Source organism: Dasypus novemcinctus, chromosome 4 (assembly GCF_030445035.2).
Source record: "Dasypus novemcinctus isolate mDasNov1 chromosome 4, mDasNov1.1.hap2, whole genome shotgun sequence".
Classification (NCBI taxonomy): domain Eukaryota; kingdom Metazoa; phylum Chordata; class Mammalia; order Cingulata; family Dasypodidae; genus Dasypus; species Dasypus novemcinctus.
In genome coordinates, this window is record NC_080676.1 from 152,631,391 (window position 1) to 152,653,676 (window position 22,286).

The following is a 22,286-nucleotide window of genomic DNA, read 5'->3' on the forward strand; positions in this document are numbered from 1 at the left end:
GTGCTGTCATACACAGAAGGAATTCTAGTCCCAACTCCTCATGAGAGCAGCTTGAAGTGAGGAATTCTTGAGAATTTTATCTTTCTCCTTCCTTGTACTCAGACCAAGATTGCTGAGAAGTCTTACCTTTTACCTGCATGAGACAGGCTTTCTTCTTGGTCACATGCTTCTGGGCCTCTTGGCTTTCATAGGAGAGGACCCAGATTGAGTGGGAGTGGGGGCATTTCTGAATCATCCTTGAGCCTTAAGTGGGCCCCAAACTTCATCTCCTATATCCTGCCTCATCCATATCCATGCACTCACAACACCTTCATGTACTAGCCTGAAGGTAAGCCCAGCGTAACTGCCGGCAGTGACACTCACTTGCCCTTCTAGATTCATGTTTGGCCTTGAAGGATCTCCCTCTTTGTTTCCAGGTCACCCAGGCATTCTTTTTTCTTCTATTTTACTCAGCGTTTTAGGTGCTCTGTACTGAGAGGTTCTCTGCAGATATCAACATTGCCAATTTTTTTGAATAAGAAGTGCAGGCTTAAGGCTTTCCATTTTGTAAATGAGGAATAGCATACTACTGAGTTAATGACTTTCTCAAGTTCAGATAATGTGACTTACCAAGTAGTGGAGGATCAGTAAACCTAGGAAGGGGTAGGAGTGAGGGTGGGGAAGCAGAGGTGGTTGCTGTGGAGCTGGATACACAGAATCCTAGGATGGAGTTAAGAATGAAATCCGCATCTGATTTGCGATGTTGGTCCTTGGTGGAAGCTTTCAGATAGCTTTCTTCAGAGAATACAAAGGCAGAACACTGCCCACAAAAGAGCCACAACAGAGTTGAAAAAACCAGTGGCTTCTAGGGAAGTGGATGTGGCTCAAGGGATTGGGTTCCCGTTTACCATACGGGAGGTCCTGGGTTTGGTTCCCAGGGCCTCCTGGTGAAGGTGAGCTGGTCCACACTGTGGAGAGCTGGCCCTTGCCACAGAGAGCTGGTGCAACAAAATGAAGCAACCAAACAAACAAACAAACAAAAAAACCCAATGGCTTCTTGAACAGGGATGTTCCAGAGAAATCCAGAACTGGCTTATCAATGTAAAGAATTCAGACATCTATAAATTCAGCAAAGCAAGCAAAATATTTCTGACCAGATTATTAGCCTGGAAAATTAATCAGGCATTTCCCCTTTCAAGGAACTCCATGTAACAGACTCACTGAGGCTAGTTCTTTGCTTTCAGATAAGCGAGCCTGCAGAAAAATATGGCATGGTCTTCTTTGGGTTAGTTTTGGAAGCACAGCCAAGGTGGAAATTGGCTTCTACTAAGGTCAAAGCCCTTTCCTTGGTGTAGCAAAGCAGAAGCCCAACTCCTAAACCCAACTCCCAGAGGCTAGCATTCCACCTTCTTTTCCCAATGTGCTCCTCTGCTTCATACACTGCTCTCCATCTACCACTGACCTCCCTTTACTCTTTTCCCCATCAAACCTCCCTGAGTCCCACTCTCTCATAGCCAGCCCTCTTCTCCATGATCTTGTCAATGCATTAGGTTGTTTCTAATTTTCCGCCATTACAAAAATGATGCAATAAATGCTCTTGTGCACATGAGCAAGCTTCTCCAGGAAAAATACCAAAAAGGAGGAATTGGTGGATCACAGGGTATACACATTGTTCATTTTCCTAGGTGCTCCCAAAGTGCTCTCCAAAGTGGCTTACCAGTTACACTACTAACCACAGGGGATGAGTGATTCCACGTATTTCATATCTTTGATAATGCATGGTATTATCAGACTTTAATTCTAAAGACTCCTCCTCAAACCAGTTCAGTAAACTCCTCCTTTTTGACCTGCTGGTGGGTAAGGAGTAGCACTTTGAACTGTCCTGTGATGTTCTGGACATTGGATCTTAGAGCAAGAGTCCCCAACCCTTCCTGAAGTCAGCCCATCAATTCTCCCCAGCAGCTGATTGGAAGAAGGGGGAAGTCTGGTTTTACCTTATCTTGAGTAAGAACACATACAAATGAGAAGAAGGAATGCTGAGGCTCTGAGAGCCAGGGGATCCAGGTCAGCCACCCCCACTGCTTTCAGGAACAGATCTTGGGGGTGAAGTGAGCAGTGGCACTGACCCTCCAGGCAGTCTGCCTGCCACCTCAGGCTTGCATTCTAAAAGAGTGGCTAGGATCCTGGGAATCCAGGTCCTGGCCACCAAATGTGGAGAGGAAGCAGTGCTTTTGCTGACAATTTTGTCTGTCTAAAGGAGAGCAGGCAAAAGGGGGCATGGAAGCATAAATGATGGAAATGAATATCCTGGTAGATCTCTGTGCATATCTGGAGCTGTCATTCTGTTTGTCAGCATCTAGAGAAACAAACTGCAATCTCAGAAATTAGATAATCTTGGGGGTCTTCCACTCACTAGTCTGTGATCTTAGGCAGATAACTTAACCTTGCTTTACCCCAGGCTCCCTACCTGTTAAATGGGAACATTATTATATGTTTTATAAGGTTGCTATGAAAAATAAATGAGATAATGGCAGTAAAATATTTAGCAAGGATCTAGTACATGGTAAGGACTTGGTAAATGTTAGCTGTTAGTTTTATCATGATATTGTTGTATCAAATCATAGCTTATGACCAGCTCTGTAAGAGCAAACTGCAAAATCAAAACTGACAGTTGATTTTCATCTTGTGCATCAATTCTGATTGATTGGTGGTGGTTACCTATTGAGAAGGATTCCAAGGTCCCCTTTGGGCTTATCCAAAAGGAATAGTGTTCTGTGATCAATTGGTAATGTCTGACATGGCTCAAGAGAGGGAGCAGGGGGAAGCAGATGTGGCTCAAGTGATAGGGCTTCTGCCTACCATATGGGAGGACCCGGGTTCATTCCCTGGGGCTTCCTGGTGAAAAAGAAGAAGAGAAAGCATGCCCACATGGTGAGCCAGTGTCCACACAGCAAGCTGAGTGCCTGTGTGAGTGCCCATGCGGTGAACCAAGTGCCCACACAGTGCCTACGCAGTGAGCCAGTGCCCGCACAAGTGAGTCACGCAGCAAGATGATGAACGCAACGAAAGAGAGATGAAGGGAAGAATCAAGGTGAAGCACAGCAGAAACAGGGACTGCAGTGGCACAGCTGATAAGGAACCTCCGTCTACATCAGAGGACCTCAGGATCAAGTCCTGGTGAATCCCAGAGGAGAAAAAATGAGGAGAAGACAAAAAGAGATACAGATACAGAAAATCACACAGCAAATGGACACAGACAGCAAAAACAGCAGGGCAGCGGGGAGGGGAAGGGGGAGAGAAGAAATAAATATATAAATAAATAAATAAGTAGATAGATAGATAAATAAATAAATAAATCTTTAAAGAAAAAAACAGAGAGAGAGGGAGCAGGCACTCCATGGTATGCATTTCACAACTCATCGGGTAGGAAATCCTGATTCAGGAATGGTCCCATTTCAAGTTTCTAAGAGAGCACCTATAGACAGACCGAAAAATGGAAGATTTAAAAATGAGACCACTGCACATAGTTCTTATATATATATATATAAAGCAGGCACTGCCTCATTTTCTGTTCTGGGTTCAGTAAAGAATTTTCAGGGAAGCAGACATGACTCAATTGATCGAGCGTCCGCCTACCACATGGGAGGTCCAGGGTTCAAACCCAGGGCCTCCTGGCCCATGTGGTGAGCTGGCCCACACACAGTACTGATGCGTGCAAGGAGTGCTGTGCCACACAGGCGTGTCCCCTGCGTAGAGGAGCCCCACACACAAGAAGTGCGCCCCACAAGGAGAGCCGTTCCACATGAAAAAAGCGCAGCCCGCCCAGGAGTGGCGCTTCACATATGGAGAGCTGACACAGCAAGATGACGCGACAGAAAAAAAAAGAGACGCAGTTTCCCAGTGCTGCTGGATAATGTAAGTGGATGCAGAAAAACACACAGCGAATGGACACAGAGAGCAGACAACGGGGAAGAAATAAATAAAATAAATCTTGAAAAAAAGAAAAAAAGAATTTTCATTCCATCATTCTTGACTGCTTTGCCCACTTGCACTGCAGTGGTGGGTAAGCCTCAGGTAGGCAGGCTCATTGTAGGCAGAGCTGGCACTTAGCTTTCCACAGCTGGTGCTACTAAATCAGAGAGCCCAAGTGTGGAAATAGACCATGTGAGAACATGTGCAATGGAAAAAACCCAGGGAGGTGGAGGCCTGGATTCCAACTTTGGCAGGAACCCGTGGTGTGAAGCTTGGTGGGTCAAGTGACTACTCAGAGACCTAGTTAGCCATTTCTTAAAAAAGACAAATGGCATAAATGATTTTCAAGATCCCATGCAATTTTTTTTTTCATTCTAGGAAAGGGAAGCCACTTCTTACATTAATTATATTTTTGAAAGAGAAAGAACTATGCAAAGATGGGTATTAATATATGTGCACAATAGTAGATCCCAACCTTCTTGAAGGACATGTTCCAAAATTTTCATAGATTTGGGCTATAGCACTATAGCCCAGATTTCTCCCAAATTGAGTTTTTCACAGTGAAAAAAATGTTTATCAGTACAAAAGATTATATTGTATGAAAGCAATACTTAGAGAACATTACCTTGAGAGATGGTGTCTTAGTCTACCGAAGGGGTGCTGATGCAAAGTAACAGAAATGGGTTGGCTTTTATAAAGGGGATTTATTTGGAGTAAAATCTTACAGTTCCAAGGCCATGGAAAGTCCAAATCAAAGCACCACAAGAGGTGCTTTCTCACCAAAGTCAGCTGCCACATGTCAAAGCAAGATGGCTGCCAATCTCTGCCGAGGTTTGAGCTCAGCTGAGGGCAACTAGGCATAAGGCTTGTCTCTTTCCTGGCCTCCTCTTTCAGTCTCAGCTGCTCCATATTTTTCCCAAGTTCAGTTGCAAGCTTTCCAGCATATGGCTTGTCTCTCCATGGGCTCTTCGAGCTTCTCAGGGGCTTCACTCCTTGCAGCTCAGCTGTGGGTGAAACTATTGTTTTTCTTCTCACAAGGCAGGATGAAATACATGGCTTCCTTTATCTTTGTCTGTCTGTCTGTCTGTCTGTCTCTCTCTCTCTCTCTGTCTCCATTTTTATCAGACCCAGCAAAAGGGCAGATACCCAACCTGAGTTATGCTTCACTGATGTAGTCTAGTTGAAAGGGTCTCACACCCACAGGAATGAATTAGTTCACAAACGTAATCTTTCTCTTTTTTGGATTGCCCCAATTCAAGCTGCAACGAATGGATTCAAATGCCACACAAGGATATGAGGGGAAGAAGCTGCCTCTTATACTGCGCATTATCTCCCTGCCACCCAACTCCACACTCATATACTCGTACACATTAACTTCTTAGCCCATGTAAACCAAAGTCATAGTCAGCAAAATGGACCTCTGATACTAAAACTGCAACTGATACTAAAACTGCAACTTTTAAAAATTTCTCCAAGGGTCAATTGACTGCACATACATAAAGTGCCCAGATAACCATTGCTATGTAGTGTGTTTTAGTAATACAGCACCAAGAAAATGAAAAATAAAACATGCAATTCCTTTACCAATGGCTAGCAACTGAAAACGTCCTAATAATTTCCCAAAAATATAATGAATTTTGCACCTGTCTTTACTTATAAGTAGTAATGATAATATATCATAATTTATTAATGTAAAGGCATAAGAATTATTTTTAATAATGACCCGGGTCTTCTGATGTCCCTTTCAAAGTAACCCCTTTGGAAGTTGCTGTCCTTTACTGAGGGAATGGCAGGGGTATGGTCCCTTTTGCCTCTTAGACATAGGAATTGCTTTCTAGAGCCCATTAAGTTATCTTAGAAGGAAACCAGGCCCGATTATCAGTATACCTCATTTTTCATCCAGAACAATATTTCCTAGAGCCTTTATTCGCGTTACACAATTCACCTCAAGTTTCAAAAACCACTTACAGAGACTTGGCTCCAAATTACTCTGCCGTTTTCCACAACTCAAGTCTACCCTCCATGGAAGAAAACTGACCACAGTTACTGGAAAGAGTGCATGCTGATTTGAAGGCTCCAAGGGGCTGTTTAAAGGGGTGGCACTCGTTTGGGTTTTTTGAATTACCAAGGTACATGAGGATCAGGTATTGCTGACTCAATCTCTAGCCCCCTTTTCTCTCTGTACCCATTCCTGAGCCTCACTTTCTTGCCTAACTATCTAAATAACTGGGTCAAAAGGGCCATTTCAGAGAGTCCCCAGCATCATAACTGCCACATGGGGATGTCCAGTATCCCCCCCAGCTCATCCTCCTGGGCCAAGAACTTCTGATATTGCCCTCTGAACACAATTTGCTTGTTTATACTCCTACCCACAGGATAAGACTCTGAGGCAAGACATTTTCAAAGATATCATCAGGGGAAGAGAACAAAGTGGGATTTTGGTTCCATACGGAGAGGATAAAAGAGGAAATGACAAATAAAATGTCCAAATGCCATCGTCTTACTCATAATTCTGCCATCAGGCTAGAAAGAGAATGCCAGATCCAGGTTACATGGGCTCCTCCTTAGGAATGGGACATCTGAAACCTTCTCTCAATCTCTGTTCTTACATTGACTGTGAAAAGGTCACCAGTGACATCCCAATTACCACACTTGATGCTTTCCAATCTGTCTTCTCCTGCCCTGACTTCCCTGGCATTTGGCACGTCTGCACGCTCTCCCGGTTACTGCTTTCCTCTTTGACTTAGACAGCCCCCCTCTCTCCTGCATCCTCATCCCATATGATGATCTGGATGTCCCACTTTACTTCAAACGCTCTCCATGTATGCGAGCATCCCCGCAGGTTGGCTCCTGCTGCCAATTCCTCCGTTCCTATTCATGTAGCACATTCTTTTAGTCATCGGAGCACAGAACCTCAGGCCTCTCTTTGCCACCTCCCTCTCCTTGTCACTCACAACCAGCCCCTAGTTCCCAGGGACTCTGCCTCTTCATGTGGCTCCTGGCCAGCCCCTCTCCTATTTTCTTCTCCTGGGAAATCCACCCACACTTCAGTCATGGTTTCATCTCCCCCAAATGCTGCCTAAACCATGCTCCAAAATATTCAGTGGCTCCTTGTTTCCTACAAAGTAAATACCACTGTCCTTTGCTTGCCCATCAAGGGCCTCTGCAGCCAGTTTAACTGCCTCTTTGTGTGGGTCTTTTCACTACTTCTGGGCACTCTCATTAGAGGGAGACCTCCTCTTCCCCATGACTGGTTTCCATCAGGGAAAAGTTTCTCTAAACTTCCTGCCCCTCTCCCCTTCACTCACTCCTCCCCAGGGCAGGAGGAGTGCATGAGCCAGTTGGTTAGTGTGGGAGAAGAAACAGGACACCCATACCCCAGCATCTTTCTCTCTCCTTTTTATCTTGAGGGCTCAGCTGCCCATGCTGCTCTTCCAGGGCCCTATTTTCAGAGACAGCCCCTCCAAGGGGAGGCCGTGGGGGCCCAGCACTGCCTGTGATTGTTAGGAAACCCACTTGCCTGCCGTATGACCCACCTCCTCTGCTATCAAATTTTTCAGGGGAAAAAAAGGTGATAGATTACCTGTACCTCCCATCTGCCTTACTCTTTTGTCTTATTTCTCAGTTGGTGCAGAACTCAGGAAAGAAAGAGGGGAGCTCTTTATTGGGCACCTTTCCCCTAACAAACTGCACCATTCCTGCCTCTTCTGGGTCTTTGCCTCTATCTTTCTGTGTAGGAAGGAATTTGGCTTCCAAAGACAGGGTTGGCCTCTGTCCCAGCTTCTAGAGGGTAATCTCTAAACCCTTGAACTTTCCCAAGGGATAAGAATGTCTTCATGGTGGCACTCTTGGACCATCCATGAGAGTTTATGCCAATGGAGTGACTCGGGGTGGGCACCACACCAAAAAGACCAACCATGCGATTAGAGTGTGGGGGCTTTGGGCCACATGGTATCAGTCTGACCTCTGGGAGGGCTGGAGATTGAGTGTGATCACATGGGCAATAATTCAACCAATCACACCTACATAATGAAACCTCAATAAAAGCTCTGGATGCAAAAGTTGGGTGAGCTTCCCTGGCTGGCAACACTCTGTGCAAATTGTCACACATCTATGCCAGGAGGGGACCACCTCCCTGAGGATGACAGAAAGCTTTGCATTTAAAACCCTCCCAGACCTCACCCTATGGGTCTCTTCCTTTGACTGGTTCTGATTCGTATCCTTTTGCTCTAATTAAACTGTAAGGATAGCATTTCATGAGTTCCGTGAGTCATCCTAGTGAATTATTGAACCTGAGGGGACTCCCCGGCTATGCAGCCAGCAGTCAGAGGTGAGGGTGGTCCTGGGGAACGTGTGGGGACTGTTCTCACAGGATTTGTAGTTGGACCCTAATTCCATGCACCTTTCTCCCTCCTTGAAACACCTAACCTACGTCTGACTGTCTGTTTAATTTTTACCCTCTGTATTAGTCAGCCAAAGGGGTGCTGATGCAAAATACCAGGAATTGCTTGGTTTTTTATAAAGGGTATTTATTTGGGGTAGAAGCTTACAGTTACCAGACCATAAAGCGTAACTTACTTCCCTCACCAAAGTCTATTTTCACGTGTTGGAGCAAGATGGCTGCCGACATCTGCCAAGGTTCAACCTTCCTGGGTTCCTCCCTTCCAGGGTCTTGCTTCTCTCTGGGTCCAGGGTTCCTCTCTTCCCGGGGCCTGCTTCTTCCTGGGCTCAGGGTTCGTCTCTTCCTGAGGGTGGCTTCTCTTTCCTCTGTGAGCTTACTTCCCAGGACTCCAGCTTAAGGCTTTAGCATCAAACTCCAACATCAAAACTCCAACATCAAAACCCCTCAACTCTGTCCTTTGTATACAAGGTACTGACATGGCCCAATCAAAGCCCTAATTATAATGTAATCATGCCCAGGTACAGACCAGATTACAAACATAATCCAATATCTATTTTTGGAATTCATAACCATATCAAACTGCTACAATCTCCTTCAAGACCCTCTTAAAGTCCCACATCACTGTGAAGCCTTCCTGGATCTCTGTGATCTCCTTCTCCTCTGAACTCATGCCACTTGCCTATACCTGTTACTTAGAAATCATGTGCTGCCACATAATATTCCCTGTAACCTCATCTTGCATTCTGGTTGAAATTCTCACCTGCCTGTCTTGCCTCCCTGATAAATTATCCCCGAGGACATGTACAGTCCTTCAGCCTCACTATGGTTCCTAGCCTCCCAGTACCTGCACAGCGTCTAGCTCAAGGTAAACTCTGGGAGACTGGGTTGTTTAATTAGTCCATGACTGTGTGTGATGGTTCAGCTAATGTGTCAACTCGACCAGATAATTGTGCCCAGTTGTTTGGTCAGGCAATTGTATTACAATTGGGCTATTTGTAATACAAGGGCATTTATGGACTTTAGTCATCAGTGAGTTTACTGGATAGATGGCTAATTACATCTACATCAATCAGGGAGATTGCTGTAAGCAATGAGTGATGCTTTATCCAATCAGTTGAATGCCTTAAAAGGGGAAATGATTTCAGCATTCAGAGAGAATTTCCCAGCTCGTCTTTGGACACCAACATCTCCCAGAAACTCATCAAGGACCTTCATTGGACTTTCATTGGAGCTCCTGGTTTGCAGCCTGCTTGTGGGGCCTGGACTTGTGCATCCCCACAGTCATGTGAGAGACTCTTATAAAATCTCACACTATTTACAGATATCTTCTGTTGATTTTGTTTCCCTAGAGAACCCTGACTAATACACCACTCACAGTTGATTTCCCACTTACTCTTCTTAGCCCTAGCCACTGTGGAGATCCAGGTTGTGACTTCAAGGCAAAACTATCATGATCCTTTTAACTTCTGACATCTGAAATATGAGGAAATGATCACAATGGCTTAGGAAATTTTCAGAGACCATAATTTTGCCTTGAATATTGAGCAAACTGCAAAATAGCAAGCATATAACAGGTATGTTAGCTTTGCAACTCCCATGAGCTGATAGGTGCCTTAAGAACAGGCCTTATGTTCCTTTGGTCCCTCCAGAAGTATATGGAACTGTATACAAGGTAGGTTCAGTAAAGACTTGTTGGCTCAATTGTTTTTAACCATGGACATGGTCTCCAAAATTCTGCCATCAGGATCATGTTTGTTCTTTGTACTTTCTTACTTAAGGTTAAACTTGGTGCTTCAATTGAAGATATCAATAAGAGAAAGAGAAAGATGATACATGTAAAACTAACTTATGGTGTGTGTGGAGAAAAAGAGAGACATTAAGGGTAATAGGACTAGCTTTTTTTTTCTTTCTCTATTTTTATTAAATGCTACATTCAAAAAATATAAGAGGTCCCCATTTACCTCCCACCCCCTCACCCCATTCCTCCCACATCAACAAACTCTTTCACCATCATTGCATTTGGTGAATACATTTTGGAGCTCTGCTGCACCACATGGATAATGGTTTACATTGTAGTTTACACTCTCCCCCAGTCCACCCAGTGGGCCAAGGCAGGACTTACAATGCCCAGCATCTGTCCCTGCAGCACCACCCAGGACAACTCCAAGTCCTGAAAATGCCCCCACATCATATCTCTTCTTCCCTCTCCCTACCCTCAGCAGCTACCATGGCCACTTTCTCCACCTCAATGCTACAATTTCTTCCATTATTAATCACAATAGTTCCATAGTACACTATTAGTAAGTCCACTCTAAGCCATACTCTATTCCTCCATCCCGTGGACCCTGGGATGGTTATGCCCACTCCCCTCTACATGGATGAAGATTAGCTTTTAAATTAAGTACCAATCACGGGAGCAAAATTTTTCACTTTACAGTTGCTTTGCAATTCCCTAAGCCTCCATGGGCACTAAATGAATAGAAATACCACCTTGATTCTGAGCAGTTGTGGCAAAATAAACCATACATTTCTGCCTGGTGCACAGAACTTTAAGAGCCCATTCTAGGCAAAAACAAAGATTTTGGGTAAAGCACTTCCATGCACAGAGTAGCATAATGATTGACAGGCTGATTATTAGGCTGCTGTAGCCTCATACGGCCTTTTAAAAGTACAGGATGGTATGCATAACATGACATGTGAAAGCTAAACTCCTGGCAGGTCCTGCAAAGGAGACAATGCAGCTGGCAGCCTGATACTGGAGCAGCTGGGAAGGGAAGGCTTGGTTTTTGCACATTAGCACATTTGACATTTGCTATATAAAGGGAAGAGCTAATAAAGAACCCACCGATGATGGCACTCTGTAATGACAGCTTTTATTACCAGCCAGTTAATCCTCCCCTCCAACTCTGTCCTTTTAGGCCATCTGGTGTTGGGTTCTTATTTACTTATTTTTATTTTCCTGGGGCTTGAACTTGGAGCGTTTGTCTCCTGCCAGTATCATAATTTGAAGTTGATGCAAAGACAAGGACAGTGGCAGGCTAGGGGTAGGTGACTTAGCACTAAAGTCTGCATGAAATGGAATTGGACGGAGATTTGAGCAGGTGGCCTGGGGTTTGGGGTTCACCTGCATGATGCTAGTTAGTCATCCTGGGTCCAGAGGGGTGGGAGAAATTCACCTTCTGATTTTCACCTCTTTTAGGAACCAATATGCATAGTTTTTTGCCTCAATTGAATCCAACACACCTTTATTGGGCACCCACAATATGCCACATAACAAGCTACATTCGGGGGATATAAAAATAAGATTATTTAAAAGACAGTCCATTCCTTTAAGGTCCACAGGTGACAGGCCCTCATATAGCAATTATCTGTAATGTGTGATATGCACTATATAAGAGAAATCAGCACAAAGTGCTTTGGGGTCGGAGTTGAGGTCGTAATTACTTCTTCTTCAAAGCGTTTGCGGAGGAAGCTGTTTTGAGCTATGAAATGAAATGTCTGAGATTTTACCCTATTTGCAAGCTAATGGGTTAGCAGGCCACAGTTTCTTCAGTGCTGACAGACACAAGACGCGTGGGTCAGAGACAAAGGAGTTTATTATTCACGATAATAACAGTAGCCAGAGTATCAGACTTTGTACTGGTTCCTTGAGCTCAGTTCCCACAGAGTGCCCCAAAGAAGGCTAGATGACCCCAGTAGACACCCCTGTAAACTGTACTACAAGTAAGGAACCCTGAGCTTAGGGAACCCAAACCTTGTAAAGTGAGCAGTACACAAGCTTGTCCTTTGCTGTAGAGGGTCTTTCAAGGCTGTTCATTAGACAAGTGTCCTTGAAAAGATAGTCCTTAAAAAAGGCTATGAGCGCCTTTGTGCACAGATGTGCAGAAATGCAAGAGATCTATGGAGAGATGTTTCCCAATGGAGGCCAGCAAACCAACGGATGGCAGTACCCCATCCAAGGATTTGATAAAGCCCTAGACATATTCAAGTAAGAAAGCAGAAATTTCTCAAGGTTGCATTTTTCTACCTATAGGGTCTTTTAAAAATACAATCCATAGTGGCATCCCTGGGGTAAAACTCTCAGCTCTAACTTCATGGAAGAATAGAATGTGCCAAGGAAAATCATGAGCAGAAGGACATGTGGAGCAGTATGCAGGTGCATCAGAAGTGAGGCAGGAAGACGCATTCAAGGCCCTTCACAATCCAACCCTCGCCCGCCTCCCCTGCCTTTGTCTTTGGTGACTCCCTGCCTTGCACTTTAGACTCTGGGGCTTCCGGCACTCTGGCGACCCCACATCTTGCTGTTTCTCTTGTTCCTCCACCTTTGCTCATGCAGCCCTCTCTGTCTTTCCCAGCCCCAAACTCAGTAACCTTGACTCACTCCTCATCCCTCAAGACCTGGCTCAAATATTGCCTCCTGCTGGAAGCCCTTCTAGATCCTCTGAGGCTGGGCAGGTGCCTCCTCTGTGCTCCCCATAGTCCCCTGTAGCCTTCTCACCACTGACTTGCAAACTGTTTTTAGTTATCTCCATATTTTGTCTCCCCGCTGGACTCTAGGTATCAGCACAATGTCTTTTCCTCTTTGTGTTTTTATCACAGCGCAGGTAGTTAACTCAACAAATATTCACTAAACAAATGACTCACTTTTGCCTCCACCCCCCCGTTATGGGTTGAATCACGTCCCTGCGAATCAACTCACCTATAAGTAGGATCTTCAAAGATCCTGTTTGCTAAGACGAGGCCAAACTGAATCAAGGTGGGCCTTAATCCAATACAACTGGAGACCTTATGGGCAGAGGAAATTTGAACTGACAGTGAGAGACAGTAGGAGACAGAAGGCGGCAGTCAGCCATGTGACAGAAGCAGAGACTGAGTTCTGGGTTGCCCACAAGCCACCACAACACTGCAGACTTCAGAGAAGGCAGGATCCTGCCGACACCTTGATTTGGGGCTTCTGGACGCCCAAATTGTGAGACAACAAATTCCTGTTTCAGCCAACATGTCTGTGCTATTTTTTTAATAGCAGCCCTACCAAACCTTGCCATCACAAGTTGAAGTCTACAAAAACCTAAAAAGTCATTAGCAAAGGTAAAAATTACAGAACTCAACCATGTGCCACAAAAACCCAGTATATTTCAAATAGCCGCCAAATTTAGTTCTCCTTCTCCACTATTATTCTTTCATTTTTTAACTCTCCTGAAACACGGTCCGCAGCAGCAGCTCCTCACTCTTTTTCTCCCTTCTCTCTTTTCCCCTTTTTAATTCTTCTCTGTTGGGTCGAGATCATTCCAGTAGCGTGCAACACCCTCCTGGTGCAAATGCTCTCCCCACCCTCTCAGTCCCTCCCCCTTTCTACAGAGAAAAATGACAATGGAAGTTCCAAACCTTTGCTTTTGTTTTGAGAGTTGGTGAGGAACATTGGTGATAGACACCCTGTCTGATAAAATACACACACCTCCTTCCCTCATCCCAGTCTTAGATGCCGACCTACCCACAATATTTTAGTTCCCAGTTCAAAAGCAAACAGCACTTAACGAGGCACCCCAATTATCCCCCATGAAGTGTTCCCTCCCTACTTTAATTTTACTGTGTCCCAGGTTTACGAAGTGATAGAATGTATTCTCTCAGAAAAGGGCGGAAACGATAAGGTTGTGGCAGGGAGGACTCTCAGTCACCCACACAGAAGTTTGGACGTAAGTATTTTTAAATGGCTCTTGAAGTTGGAGGAGCCACGCCTGCGTTTTTTTCAAGTCCCTGTACCTGTGTACGAAATGGAACAACAACCCTTGTCTTCGTAAGCCCTTCCACGATGAGAGAATAAAGGAATTGAGAAGGGGAAACCTTTTGGGAAAATAAAAAAGTCCAAATGTCCTTGTGCATCCTAAACGGTCAGTGACGTTGAACCTCCGTCTTGATGAGTTAAGCACGTGGGCTTCCGTTTTCCACCTTGGGGTGGAGAGGGAGCCAGTCGGGGTCCCTCTCAGCACTGGTCCAGGCTTGTGCCCCTTCCCTTCACCGAAGCCACAGCAGTGCTTGGGAGCACGTGAATGTAAGGGCACGGCGGCTAGCCTGAAAGCCCTTGAGTCATGGACCCTCACTCAAAGGCTCATGCACTCAGCAGCCACTGACAGCCAGCTCTGGGCAAGGTTCTAAGGTGACTATAAAGTGTCCCTGTAAGGAGAGGCAGGTACACAGCAATGCCCGCGTCCTGGCAACACGTGTGGGGCCGTCTGCTCCCTTTCTGGGTGCCCCCAAGTCTTTCTTTCGAGACTGGCCTTTACCTCCAGCCCCCCGTGGCTCAGTCTGGCAGGGCCCCCTTTGGCAGCCTGGCAAAACCTATGGACCCTTTCTCAGAATAATGCTTTTAAATTCATAAAATAAAATGCATATGCTTACAAAAGGCACCAATTATAGTGAAAGACAGTTACTAATTTTTTAAAAAATCTGTGATTCAATTTTATCCTCGTGTCTTTATTAATGCGTTAAATAGCAAGGTCTGGAAGCAGATCTGATCATCGCCATTGTTTTAAAGTGGTGATGAGCCTAAATGATATTTTGAGGTATTTGCCATAAGTGGAATGTGATATGGAAATATCTGTAATTTTGATCTGTTTCAAAGCCTCAGGTACTGTTAATACTACTGAAATATATAGCCTATGTTCATGAAAGGAAACACTAAATTTCAGCTAAATAGTAGTTAAGATAAAGATAAAAATGCAGGTTCACAGACCAACTTCACCTACCTCTTGAATTTTATAGGTCAGGGAAGCAGACTTGGCCCAGTGGTTAGGGCGTCCATCTACCACATGGGAGGTCCACGGTTCAAACCCCGGGCCTCCTTGACCCGTGTGCAGCTGGCCCATGCACAGTGCTGATGCGCGCAAGGAGTGCCCTGCCACACAGGAGTGTCCCCCGCATAGAGGAACCCCACGCGCAAGGAGTGTGTCCCATAAGGAGAGCCGCCCAGCGTGAAAGAAAGTGCAGCCTGCCCAGGAATGGCGCCACACACACGGAGAATTGACGCAACAAAATGAAACACAGATTCCCGTGCCACTGACAACAACAGAAGCGGACAAAGAAGATACAGCAAATAGACACAGAGAACAGACAACTGGGGGGAAGGGGAGAGAAATAAATAAATAAATCTTTTAAAAAAAAGAATTTAGAGGTCAGTGGATTCCAGGGGATTCCACCCTGAGGTGGGAACTCTGCTCTCTCACCCAGGAACGCCGGTACCCCTGGCTGGCCTCGGAAGGCTCTCGGGGATGGGCCCTTGACCTGACCCAATCGAACAAGTCCCTTTAACTTCCAAGGAAGAGTCCCTCTTTACGCAGGGATATTGTGGATGTGCTTACTTACTTTTAACCTTGAGCTGCCAGAGGGTGGAGGCGGCAAGGGAGTGTTTTAAAAGTCTAGTCTATGAAGTGGATTTGGCTCAACAGATAGAGCGTCCACCTACCACATGGGAGATCCAGGGTTCAAACCCTGGGCCTCCTGACCCGTGTGATGAGCTGGCCCACGCGCAGTGCTGATGCACGCAAGGAGTGCCCTGCCACACAGGGGTGTCCCCCACGTAGGGGAGCCCCACACGCAAGGAGTGCACCCCGTAAGGACAGTCGCCCCACGTGAAAAAAGTATGGCCTGCCCAGGAGTGGCGCCGCACACATGGAGAGCTGACACAGCAAGATGACGCACCAAAAAGAGACACAGATTCCCGGTGCCACTGACAAGAACACAAGCTGACACAGAACATACAGCAAACGGACACAGAGAGCAGACAACGGGGGAGGGAGGAGAAAGGGGAGAGAAATAATTTTTTTTTTAATCTAAAAAAAAAAAAGTCTAGTCCACCGTAGCCCAAAGGCGCTGGTACAGATGTTATATTTATGTCAGATGCCGCCACCCAAGCAGAAACAGGCAGCAGTGTCACTTCCCAGTGTGGACACCTATTTTACAGTCGCCTGCCCCAGGTCAGTAGGAGTAAAAACAAATTCTCCTTGAGAATAACTGGACCCACTCTCTCAAGGAACTAATACTATGTGGTAAATACATATAACCTAAACCATAAACGGGCCTACAGAGTGGCTCTGGGCTTAAATCTCTGTCCAGGGTGCCCAGAAATACTTCAGACAGAAGTTCCAGGGAATACATCTGTCCCTGTTGGAGACAGATTCCTGCTTCCTTCATCGTCTGGAGGCACCAGGCTCTCCAGGAGCCGACGGCCTGGTTGGCGAGGACGGGCGTCTTACCTGCGGGGAGCCAGGGCAGGTAGCTCTGCGCGCAGAGAAAGGTGTGCTCGCCCCCCAGCCCAACCCCCCACCCCACCCCAGGAGCTTACGGTCCACATCTGTCCCCAGCAGCAATCTCAGTAACGTGTCCGCGCCTGACAACGCACCCAAGCACTGTTGGAAGCACTAGGCGTAAAAACAAGGTCAAATCCCCGCGAGGAGGAATAAACGTGCTGTAATGAAGTGTTAGCAATCCCCGGGGGCCAATAACAGAACATTCTAGAAACAGTAACAGAAGGGTGGAGGGGAAGGCATAAATGAAGTCACACAGTAAAAAGGGAAGCTCGCAACGGCTATAAATAAAAACACATGTCAAAAAAAAGTCGGTAAAGGGAAGAGGAAGGCGGGTAGCCGGCATCTAAGCAGGGCGTGGAGAAGGGGCTGGGTGAAGGGACCAGGGTGAAGGGGGGTGAGACCCTGGGGGCTGCCGACCCAGGCCGGGGGCGAGGAGCCTCTGCTCGGCTGCTGGCATCATCCACGGCCCCTTAGCTGGAGACAGTTCAGGATCTGGCCCTTTCCTCCTGGGGTTTCGGGAGGATTGGGATGGTGGGCTTGGATGGGGCATGGACGCCTGGGAGGCGGTGGGTCCTAGCCTTGGGTAAAATCCATATTTGCTTCGGTCTCTGTCAAATCAGTTAATTACCAGTATAATTACCAGATGACCAAGGATTGTGGTTTTTCTTTTCACTGATGTTAACTCTTAAGAAAACCCTCTCATCTGTTTAGACCAGTGTGCTGGGAAAACACTACCATCTTTTACATGTACCAAAACATTGAAAAGTTGGAGAGTAGAGAGAGCAAAAAGACCAGCGGTTGGCAGGGCCTCTGGGAAGTGGGGGTAAGGGGAATGACTGGGGGGGCACAGGGGATTTTTAGGGCAGGGAAACTGTTCAAGGCATACGTGACATTATGCATTTGTCAAAACCCATAGAACTGTACGGTGCAGAGTGTACCCTAATATAAACTCTGGATTTCAGTTAATAATAATTTATCAGCATGGAATTCATCAATTGGAATAAATAAACCATTCTCATGCAAGAGGTTAATTATATAAGGGAAACGAGCAGGGCTTGGGAAGCGGGGCTATGGTTTGGAAGGGGGGAGGTTGGTTATAGAAACTCTTGACACTTTCCGCACACATTTTCTATAAACTTAAGCCTGCTCTAAAAATAGTCTATTTTTCAAATTGCCTCATCTCTCTGTTGGTAACAAGCTTACATACAGATTCCAAGGCCCGATTCTTCACCCATTTCTCTAGTTCCATGGAGCTTCCTATTCTATTTGCTACCCCACAAATCTACGCAGGCAGGGGACACCGTGTCAGAGAGCATCTGAGCCCGGCCTCGCCTCTGACGAAAACACCACCCTGAAAAACTCAAATAAAATAAAATGTGAAATCTGACTTAGGTGGGCACTGCTATACAGACTATAAAATAAGCCCAAAGACCCAATGAATCATGTTTGAAAGTGGATTTAAGATCCTTGGTTCACTTGCAGCAATTTCATTTTGAGAATTTAAAACAAGTTTCAAAATTAGGGGGGGGTGGGGGGAAGTAAATAAAAGAAAATAATAAATAGAAAGGAAGGGAGGGAGGGAGGGAAAGGAGAAGAAAAAACGAAAACCAAAAAAAAAAAAAAGGTAAATTTTAAAAATAAAAATAAAACTTTTGGGGAAAGTTAGGACCATCAAGGCAACTTAAGGGTCTGTACTAACTTGACATTTTACAATCTGAAAAATCACCTGCTACAGCTTTCTGTTATCATCCGGGATTTAATTCTCTTCACCATGTCAGATTTGGGAAAGTTTGGGCTCAGCATGACTTTTGGAAAGAACAAAATATTTAGGTCGAACATTCTCTTCAAGAGTGTCTATCCTCACTAGCTCAAGGAGCAAATTACTTACGGGGTTTCTTTATGTCATGCTTTCAGATTTGACCCTATAGCTGTAGCTCTCTGAGATTTGGCTACCTATTTCCTCTCCAACCTCATGTGGCTGACATTTAGGCATCCACTGCTCGTCGACAGGTGTCACGTGATGTGTGGATGCAAATGTCCACACCTGTCAGTTCCAGAAACTGCTGAAGAGACAATGAGCCCAAGGACCAAAGAGGTCATGTTTTTAAATGGATTCAGTATTTGTGGTTCACTTGCAGCAGCTGGGAGAAGGTCTCAGGATCCCAAAGGCTGGAACTGCAGTTTTGGGCAACCTCACACAAATGAAGTCATAAAATCTACATTAGAGATGTTTAGCTCATTTTTGTAGAAACTGTCTGCCTGGTCTCTGATTAAAGCACAGCAGAGGAATCGTTTCCTTGTAACCTCTTCCATTCACATTTGGAGGGTGGGAAAAGTGTTTCAAAGACTCCATGGAACTTTAAAGTCAAGGAAAGAAAAACAACCCACGCCTGAATTCTAGGAGGGCATATTCCAACCACAAAGCTATTTTCTCCACCAGCACCTCCTGGTTGGCCCAAATCAGGCTTCAGTTGTTTTCAGTCTCTTGTCATGATTCTAATTCCAAAGAAGCAGCTATTTTATTTGGCTTTCATTCCATTACTCACGCAGTGCAACATGTCTGTTCAGCAGCAAGTCCAAGAAAGTGAAATAGAAGAGATTAAAAACAGAGCTGTCTAGTGAACAGGTGTCGAGCATTATCTAATAGCAAACTAAATATAAAAAGGGAGACTAATTAGAGTTCTGGCATCTCGCCCACTGTTGGCTTCATAGCTCTTTAACTCTTGAAGTTGCTCCTCACACAGTAGACCAGAACTCACCAAAAAGGATGGGCTATAACTTCACACTTCTGTACTTAGGAGTGTGTGTGTGTGTGTGTGTGTGTGCACGCAGGGGAAGGAGAATGGTCAGTGAGGGGGCAGTTTTGCCTGGCAAGGTCAAACAAGAAGGACCATTGATAAGAAGTTTCTTGTCCAGGTGAGAAAAAAATCTGATTCTCTAGAATCTCGATCTTCAAAGTGTGGTCCTCAAATCAGCAAGCATTCCCTGGGAGCTTGTTAAAACTACAGGACTCCAAGACATACTGAGTCAGAACCTGCACACTGATGTTTCAGAAGCACTCTTCCAGGAGATGAAGCTGAATGGACTGGAGTTTGGGGTGGGATGCAGGTGGGCTAGAGCTAAAGGAGGTGTTTCCTGGAGGGCTAGATTAGGGTGGGATGCTTGGTGGTTGACTAAGGCGGGTGTTTTAGCTTGTTAAAGGCTGCCAAGGCATTTTGCCAGAAATGAATTGGCTTTTATAATAGGGATTTATTAACTTATAAGATTATAGTTCCAAGGCTGAGAAAAACATGCAAATGAACTCTCTCCCCAAAGATACAGTTGCCGGCCATCCTGGACCCCTGTCACGTGGCAGGGCACAGTGGTGGCATCTGCTGTCTATTCCTTTTCCTGTGGGTCTCGTTGCTTTCAGCTTCTGGCTTCTGGGACTTTCTCTTCCAGCTTCTGGGGACTTCTCTGTGTCTCTGCAGCCTCCTCTCTCCATGTTCATCATTCATAAAGAATTCCAGTAAATGGACCAGGACCCATCCTGGGTCAGGCCTTTCTGAAGTAACCTAATCAAAGGTGCAACTGAAGTGATTTAATCAAAAGTCCCGCCTACAATAGGTTCACACCTACAGGAATGGATTAATTTCAGAACATAATTTTCTGAGGTCCACAAAACCTCAAACTCCCACAGCAGAGATTGGCCAACTTGTTCTATAAAAGCCCAGACAGTAAATATTTAAGTTTTGCAGGCCCTACAGTCTCTGTCACAACTAGTCAACTCTATCCTGTAGCACAATAGCAGCCATAGACATTATGTAAATAAACAGGCAGTGTTTCAATAAAACTTCATCTATGAAAACAGGCCCTGGTCTCAGTTTGGCTCATGGGCAGCAGTTTGCTGACTCCTGGTCTAAGGGATCGAGCATGTCCACAGTGTGGAACATTCTAGATCAATTGTGAATTTGATTACACCTGATCCTGAGATTCCTCTTTCTTGCTTGCTTCTGAACCTAGTTCTGCCAATTGGGAGAATAATTAAAATCAAAGATTTTCCCTTTAAAAATTAGATCTAGCCCAAGCCCTAAGTACACATCCTATTTTGAAAATGCTAAAAGCTCAGGTTATTACACAGGCTACTTGGAACCCTCCTAATTATCTTCTGAGATGACCCTCAGTAGGCAGGAAACCAGAGGAGGAAGAAGTCAATCAACCAAACCACACAGGGCGCACCACATATTACAAACGTTTTTCTTTAGCTGTAAACTACAGAGTGGGGACTGGCATCCTCTCTTTTTATTTTTTCATGTCATGCCCAGACTTTTCAGCTGCCCACCTCCCATCAGGCTTTCCACCAATCTGCGTCTTGCACCGACGCCTTTTTCTCAGTCTGCCACAGAGGGATCTGGATCACAAAATGTTGTGGAGGAGGAAAAGAGCACCCAAAACAGATTGACAGTCAGAGGAGGGGGTGCATTGCTGTCTTGGCAGGAACCATTGCCTGAAGGTGCACTGCAAATTGTGGGTCAGTATATGCGAATGGCACACAGACATAACCCAGGCCCCTTTACTTTCGTGACCTCAAATCAGCCCTTGGTAAAATCCCATTATCTCCACTTGGATTTCCATTATCTCAGTTTGGCCTCTTTTCTGAGATGAAGATTCTAGTGTGAGTAGTTTACGTGGTGGGTAATCCAAGAGAGTGGAGAAGTGAAACAGAAAAGGGGACATAGCCAATAAATGTGTGCTATCAAGCCAGCTGCTACTGTGGGAAACCAGAGCTCAGTCCTGTGAGGGAAACTCTGCCAGCCAGTAGAGAACCTGCATCGGAATTATCCCACCTGAGGGGCAGGGAAGCTGGGTATTTACACACCATCAGTCATTGGTTGAAGGCTGCTCTCAGTTGGAAGGGGCAGGAGAGAGAGGCTGCATTAGCTCCCTGGAATTCCCAGTCTATCCCATAGGTAAACAGCAGGCTCCTGTGGCCAGGGGAAGCTGGAGGATGGAAATCAGCCTGGCATGCAGACAAACAGTGAGCACTGGGGGCTAAGGATGGGGCACCAGCAGCACCTGCCCTATCATTAGAGACCACAGTCTCTATAGTCTTCCCTTCTAAACTTACAGATGAGTACAGACTCATAATAAAAGTCAGACTCATAATAAAAGTGACAGAGGAAATTTCTGTCAGCAAAGGTTGTATTCAGTTGCAAGTAATTCAAATGTGGGTAAATAGTGGTTTGAATATACTAGAGATTGTATTTTCTAAAGAGAACAAGAAATCCAGAGGTCAGAAGACTAGAACTGACACAGCAGCCTTTAAAATCCATCAAAGACCCAGCCTCCTCTGTCTGCCATCGGCCATCTTTGTTGTGTGGCTTTCATTTTCATGCTGGTTACCTCATGGATGCAAAATGGCTACTCCTGCCGCAGCCTCTTGTCCACTGTCTAGACAAGAATAGAGGGAAAGGCAAAGGTCAAAAGATTCATGCCTGCTTAGTGTGTCCCATTTAAAACAGCTTTCCCAGAAGTCCCAGCCAACAACTTCAGCAGACCTCTCATTAATCAGAATTCTGTTACAGAGCTATACCCTTATCTCTAAAGGAGATGGGAAAATGTAGATTTAGTTAAATATGGCCACAATGCTG